Source organism: Periophthalmus magnuspinnatus, chromosome 11, assembly GCF_009829125.3.
Source record: "Periophthalmus magnuspinnatus isolate fPerMag1 chromosome 11, fPerMag1.2.pri, whole genome shotgun sequence".
In the NCBI taxonomy this organism is placed as follows: Eukaryota; Metazoa; Chordata; class Actinopteri; order Gobiiformes; family Gobiidae; genus Periophthalmus; species Periophthalmus magnuspinnatus.
Genome location: NC_047136.2, coordinates 2753201 through 2760839, shown reverse-complemented (window position 1 = coordinate 2760839; position 7639 = coordinate 2753201). Strand labels below are relative to the sequence as shown.

At 43.6% G+C, this 7639-nt stretch overlaps 1 long non-coding RNA gene across 1 annotated transcript; it reads right to left on the bottom strand.

Moving 5' to 3' along the window:
- Positions 1-868: 868 nt before the first annotated feature.
- Positions 869-2138, bottom strand: LOC129456643 (uncharacterized). Its single transcript, XR_008648877.1, has 3 exons — positions 1882-2138; positions 1560-1672; positions 869-1414 (listed from the first exon to the last, which is right to left on the bottom strand). It is a non-coding gene; the product is annotated as an uncharacterized LOC129456643 (long non-coding RNA).
- Between the last annotated feature and the right edge of the window lie 5501 nt (positions 2139-7639).

Below are 7639 nucleotides of genomic sequence, written 5' to 3'. Positions count from 1 at the left end.
GTCTGGAGGAGGGAGGAGAAGGAGAGGTGGGAGAGGAGGAGAGTGGAGAGAGGAGGGGGGAGAGGAGGCTGGAGGGAGGAGGCTGGAGGGAGGAGGATGAGTGGAGGAAGAAGAGGGAGGAGAGAAGGAGAGGAGCAAGAGTGAGGATGGAGAGAGGATGAGTGGAGAGGGGGAGAGAAGCGGAGAGGATGCTAGAGGGAGGAGGCTGGAGGGAGGAGAGGAGTTGGGAAGGAGAGGGGGAGGAGAGTGGGGTCTCTGGAGGAGGGAGGGGGAGGAGGTGTGAGAGATGGAGAGTTGAGGGTGAGGTCTGGGGCGAGTCGTGTTCTACAGATTTGAGTTTTTGTGACTCACTCGTCTCAAACTTGAGGCTTTTGTTTTGTTTCTGCTCTGACAGGGTTTTTTTTTTTTTTTTTTTGCCATTTACAAAAGAACAAGAGCAGACAAAAGTTTGGACACACATTCGAGTTTTTTCTTTATTTTTACTGCATTCTGCACAAATATTCTGTATGAAGTAAAATATATGAAGTTATGAAGTATTTTTTAAAACGTGGCGACTTAGATTTGAATTTGAGTTTTGTGTTTGTCCAACGACTAAATTGTAACTGCTGAATATTCTACCATAGAGATACATGTAGAACACCCCCAGCATGATGTCACTGCGACGTGTCAACATGCACCAGGTGTATCTCTGTGTCAGATGCCCTCCCACAGCAAATAAAAACATGAAGAATCAAAAAATTCACTTTAAAAACTATTTCAGGCAAATGTACAAATAAACAGATGAGACGCAAGGACTAAACCAGGACTAAACCAGGACTAAACCAGGACTAAACCAGGACTAAACCAGGACTAAACCAGGACTAAACCAGGACTAAACCAGGACTAAACCAGGACTGAACCAGGACTGAACCAGGACTGAACCAGGATTAAACCAGGACTAAACCAGGACTAAACCAGGACTAAACCAGGACTAAACCAGGACTAAACCAGGACTAAACCAGGACTAAACCAGGACTAAACCAGGACTAAAGCAGGACTAAACCAGGACTGAACCAGGACTGAACCAGGATTAAACCAGGACTGAACCAGGACTAAACCAGGACTAAACCAGGACTGAACCAGGACTGAACCAGGACTAAACCAAGGACTAAACCAGGACTGAACCAGGACTGAACCAGGACTGAACCAGGACTAAACCAGGACTGAACCAGGACTAAACCAGGACTAAACCAGGACTGAACCAGGACTAAACCAAGGACTAAACCAGGACTGAACCAGGACTAAACCAGGACTAAACCAGGACTAAACCAGGACTGAACCAGGACTAAACCAAGGACTAAACCAGGACTGAACCAGGACTGAACCAGGACTAAACCAGGACTAAACCAAGGACTGAATCAGGACTAAACCAGGACTAAACCAGGACTGAACCAGGACTGAACCAGGACTAAACCAGGACTGAACCAGGACTGAACCAGGACTGAACCAGGACTGAACCAGGACTGAACCAGGACTAAACCAGGACTAAACCAGGACTGAACCAAGGACTAAACCAGGACTGAACCAAGGACTAAACCAGGACTGAACCAAGGACTAAACCAGGACTGAACCAAGACTAAACCAGGACTAAACCAAGGACTGAACCAGGACTAAACCAGGACTGAACCAAGGACTAAACCAAGGACTAAACCAAGGACTAAACCAAGGACTGAACCAGGACTGAACCAGGACTAAACCAGGACTGAACCAAGGACTAAACCAAGGACTGAACCAGGACTAAACCAGGACTGAACCAAGGACTAAACCAAGGACTGAACCAGGACTAAACCAAGGACTGAACCAGGACTAAACCAGGACTGAACCAAGGACTAAACCAAGGACTGAACCAGGACTAAACCAAGGACTGAACCAGGACTGAACCAGGACTAAACCAGGACTAAACCAGGACTAAACCAAGGACTGAACCAGGACTAAACCAGGACTGAACCAAGGACTAAACCAAGGACTGAACCAGGACTGAACCAGGACTGAACCAGGACTGAACCAGGACTGAACCAGGACTGAACCAAGGACTAAACCAGGACTGAACCAGGACTGAACCAGGACTAAACCAGGACTAAACCAGGACTGAACCAAGGACTAAAACCAGGACTAAAACCAGGATTAAACTGAGGACTAAACCAAGGACTACATTGGGACTGAAAACGGACTAAAAACCAGGGCAAAAACCAGACCTACATGAGGACTACATGACTTAAACCCGGTCATAATCCTCTCAGATGCCCTCCCATCCTCCTGGTGGTAAAATAAACCTCAGACCCGTCACTTTTGTAAAAACAGGACTGGACATTTCTGGACACATCAGACACAAACGTTTTATTGTCCTGATTTCATTCTGGGTTTTTTTTTTGGTTTTTTTCCCCAACTGTCTGTCTGAACTCGCAGCTTTGTAAAGTCTCTGCCCTTTTTCCAGACGGTCACGGGTTCAAGTCCTGCGTCGTCTCCTTAAACGCCTTTGTCTCCTGGAGTTCAGAGCGTGTGCGATTGCAGCGGCAGAGCAGACGTTTCATCAGCTCTTTGACTCCGGGAGGAAAATACCACAGTGTTTGTATCTGGAGTGTGTTGCCGAGGGGCAGCGGAGGCCTGGGAGGTCGAGGGTGCGATTCTGAGCTGGTTAATGTTCAGTCAACCAGGAAAAAACATGAGATATAACCATTTTATTATCATTATTAAAGTAAATCAAAATGTAATAACCTTTGAACACAGAGTCAATTACACAAAACTGACTCCTGAAGCTTTAAGTCGTGTTCTGATTTTGTTCCCTCCGCAAAAAAAAACAGACCTGGAGTTGTGTTTTGTTCATCTCCAAAGCTCAAAACGCTCTGTTCCACCTTGTGATGTCATCAAGTGGTGGATTTTAAGTGAACAACTCCTTTTATCTTTAGTTCAGTCGAGATAAGAGGCAACTCCAGAACTGAAATGATCCAAATGATTCTATAAATGAAGGTGTGTGGAGTTTAAAAACACAGTGGAGCACTTCCTGTATCACCACACGATGACATCACAAGGTGGAATTAAGAACCAGGTGTAAAAACCACATCTGTGCCATGTTTCTTTGTTTTTTCTGCTTTCATTCAGAAAATGATAATTGTGTCACGTTTATTATTTTAATGTAATGTTCTGCAGCTCAGTTCATTCCTCCAGCGTCTCCCTCTTCATCCTCCTCTTCTTCCTCTCCTTTCTCCTCTTCCTCTTCTGTCTTCTCTCTCTTCCTCTTCTTTCTCCTCCTCCTCCTCTCTCTTCTCTCTCTTCCTCCTCTCCTCTTCCTCTCCTATCTCTCTTTCCTCTTCCTCCTCTCCTCTCTCTCCCCTTCCTCCTCCTCTTCTCTCTCTTCCTCCTCCTCTTCTCTCTCCTCTCCTCTCTCTCTCTCCTCCTCTCCTCTCTCTTTCTCCTCTTCCTCCTCTCCTCCTCTCTCTCCTCCTATCCTCTCTCCTCTCTCTCCTCTCCTCCTCTCTCTTCCTCCTCTCTCTCTCCTCTCTCTCCTCTTCTTCTCCTCTCTCTCTCCTCCTCTCCTCTCTTTCTCTTTCTCCTCTCCCTCCTCTCTCCTCTTTGTCCTTTCCTCTCTCTCTCTCTCTCTCTCTCTCTCTCTCCTCTCTCTCCTCTTCCTCCTCTCTTCCTTTCTCTGCTCCTCGCCTCCTTCTCTTCCTCCTCTCTCTCTCCTCTTCCTCCTCTCTCTCTCCTCTTCCTCCTCTCTCTCTCCTCTTCCTCCTCTCTCTCTCCTCTCCTCCTCCTCTCCTCTCCTCCTCTCTCTCTCTCTCTCTCTCTCTCTCCTCTTCTCTCCTCTCTCTCTCTCTCTCTCTCTCCTCCTCTCCTCCTCCTCTCTCTCTCCCCTCTTCCTCCTCTCTCCCCTCCTCCTCTCTCTCTCTCTCTCTCTCTCTCTCTCTCTCTCTCTCTCTCTCTCTCCCTCCTCTCTCCCCTCTTCCTCTCCTCCTCCTCTTCTCATTGATGTCTCTCTCTCGTGCTCAGTTCACTGAACATGTATAAATGTTTGTGATTATGTAATGAGACTGTTACGCAACGCGACGAGAGGAAGATCTGTAGAGAGAGGGAGAGAGGGATGGAGGGGGAGGGCTAGAAAGAGACAGGGATGGATGGAGAGAGAGAAAGAGGGGTGGAGAGAGGGATGATGAGAAGTAGAGAGGGAGCAAGGGAGAGTGAGTTAGAGAAAGATGGAGAGAGACGGATGGGGATGGAGAGAGGGAGAAAGAGAGGGAAAGGGATGGAAAGAGAGAGGGAGTGGGAGGGGGATGATGAGAGAGGGAGAGATGATGAGAAGAAGAGATGGAGAGAGAGAGTGGAGGGGGGGGAGGTTCATGTTTGGATTAAACCAGATCTCAACAAAACACACTTTAGATCCACAAGTAAATCTAGTATGTGTGTGCGTATATGTGTGTATATGTATGTATGTGTGTATATATATGTGTGTGTGTATATGTGTGTGCATTGTATGTATGTGTATGTGTGTGTGTGTATATATGTGTGTGTGTATATATGTTGGGGTGTGTATGTGTGTGTATATTTGTGTGGGTGTGTGTATGTATGTGTGTGCATTGTGTGTATATGTGTGTGTGTATATATGTTGGGGTGTGTATGTGTGTGTATATTTGTGTGGGTGTGTGTATGTATGTGTGTGCATTGTGTGTATATGTGTGTGTGTGTATATATATGTGTGTGTGTGTATATGTGTGCATTGTGTGTATGTGTGTGTGTATATGTGTGTGCATTGTGTGTAGGGGTATGTGTGTGTGCATTGTGTGTATATTTGTGTGTGTGTGCATTGTGTATATGTATGTGTGTGTGTATGTGTGTGATCTTTACACTCAGCTCAAACTCAGACTTGATCATTTTTCTTGTGTTTGGTTTAATCTCGTTTCTTCTTCTTCTGTGACACAGGTCAGATTCAAGGTCAGATATGAATAATATTTATGCATCTAAATGTACAAAGGCGGCTGCAGGTGGGGCCCCTCTGGCTCCTGCATTAGTCCAAACAACAGCCGCTGAGAGCCTCTTCAGCCTCTCCATCCTCTCCACGCTCCGACGAGGACCGGCTCAAGAGGGACTCAAGGGAAACACGTAAACAACGGCTCGTTTTATATCATCACACGGCTAACGAACGAAAACCACATCACAGCTGGGTTCACTGTTGCCCGCTGCAGATACGTGCGCGTGCTAATACATCGAATGTGTCGTTCAGGGGCTAGCATGAAGCATTTGGCGGCAAAATTTGAACCAGGAAGTCAGGGGAACTTTGGAGGAGCGTCGACAAGTAGAGCAAGAGAGAAGACGGGCGGGGACACAAACCTGAGGTACGAGTGCTAACTATAGACTGTTTATATAAATGGACATAGCTAACCTGCTAGCTGCCACGTTCCAAACAGGAAGTGATCATGGGCGCGCTTCTGGCTCCTTCAACTCGTTATTTTTTATAATCCTGGGGTTTTTATTTCACTTTTGTGTCTGTAAATCAAGATATGAACATTAATAACAGACAAATCAGGCGCCTTCTTTCCCTGATGTTGCTCCCGCTAGCGTTAGCAACAGGTTTGATTGACAGCGTTGCTAAGCTAAACCGGCGGTGCAAGTGAGAAGGGGCGTTACCTTCAACGGCCTCGCTCCGGATTGGCGCTTTGGTTGCTGTGATAATCGCGGTCGGAATTCGAAACATGTAAGTCGTCTACAAATTCGCCGCTATAACTGCTAGCCTCGATTAGCTTCATTTGGAGTTGAGTGCTGTGGGTGACGTCACACTGACTTAGTCCACTTCTATGATGCTAACCTAACCTAGAACATTGATCATAAACCAGTAAACCTCCCAAACGTAATCCTAAAGACACAGAGGCCAAGTTACAGCTCTTGTCTGTGGAGAGGCAAGCCCACTCACAGTAGAACGCAGGTTTTTCAAGACACTTTTAGCAGTGAAAACACCGAGCACCTGGTTTTCAGTCATGTTCTAATGATGTTACCTCCTCAAAAACAGACCTGGAGTTGTGTTTTCTTTCATTCACACATGTTCTGTCTGTATCTCCAAAGCTCTAAACGCTCTGTTCCACCTTGTGATGTCATCAAGTGGTAGTTTTCAAGCTAGCAGCTCCTTTTAGCTTCATTTGAACCGCTTTACTCATCAATACTTTGAGTAACTTTAAGCTTTTACGTCTATTTTTGAGTATTTGTGTTTTACCTTTTGTACAGTTGAGATCGCCTTGAAGGTCAGACCCTCCTCTAGAAAGTTACACAATAGAGCTTTAAATAATAATAGCTGAAAATGTGTAGAAAAACCTGTTTAATTCATTCAGTACGCCTTACGTGTCTTGCTCATGTGCAGTTACGTAACACACACGGTTCTACGGGAGACTTGGCGACACAAAATGGCCTCCCCGACTGTAGGGGTCAGTAGAGGTCAGGAGGGATCAGCGCTCGCGGTGATGGCACACAGTCTTATACACAGCTGCTGCCAGTGTGAATGATGTCCCCCACGCCCACAGATTTATACGCCGCACTCACGCCAACACGGGCCGTATTTCACCGTGACAGTTTGAGGTTAGCGGTGTTAGCGACGGCAGGGCCCTGTGTTTTTAACTACAGCTGCTGTGTGTGTGTGTGTGTGTGGGGGGGGGGGGGGGTGTGCGTGTGTGTGTGTGTGTGTGTGTGTGTGTGTGTGTGTGTGTGTGCGTGCGTGCAGCAGTGATAGACTCCTTTAAAGGGCCTGTAGTTCACAAAATGGAACCTTGTGAGTTTTAAGACGTGTTATAATGTTCTTAACACATCATAAACATGCCTGGAGTTTTTTTGCTTTGTCGAAAAATATTTAGTAGAGTTAATCCCATGTATCTTACTTCATTTATTTTATTTCATTTAATGTATTTTTTATTTTAATTTTTTTATTTATTATATTTATTAATTTATTTATTCATTTGTTTTATTTCATTTAATGTATTTTTATTTAATTTTTTTTATTTATTATATTTATTAATTAATTTATTCATTTGTTTTATTTCATTTAATGTATTTTTATTTTTATTTTTTTATTTATTATATTTATTAATTAATGTATTCATTTATTTTATTTCATTTTATGTATTTTTTATTTTATTTTTTTTATTTATTATATTTATTCATTAATTTATTCTATTATTTTTCATTCTATTATTTTTCATTTTATTATTTTTCTGTTTTTATTAATTTTTATATAATTTTTTATTTTTTTTTATTTTTTTTATTTTATTTCGAGCACACGTACACCTAAAGCACATCTCACAAATCTGTTCTTGTACGAGCTCAAAAAGGAGTGAGAAAAAAAACTTGTCAAGTCCCACCTGTGTCTTCCATCACGACACAAATCAAATGTTTTGTTTACGTTTCCTCTTCAGGTGAAGGAAAAAAAAGGGGGGAAAAAAAGAAAAGAACACGTATATACCTCTACACATACACACACATATAAACACACATATATAAATTGATGACTTCTGTGTGTTTATAAAATGTAGAAAATCATAAAAATAAAGAATAAAACACTGAATGAGGGCGTGTAGTGATTTAGAATATATATATATATATATTTTTTTTATAGTAGTTTCATTTT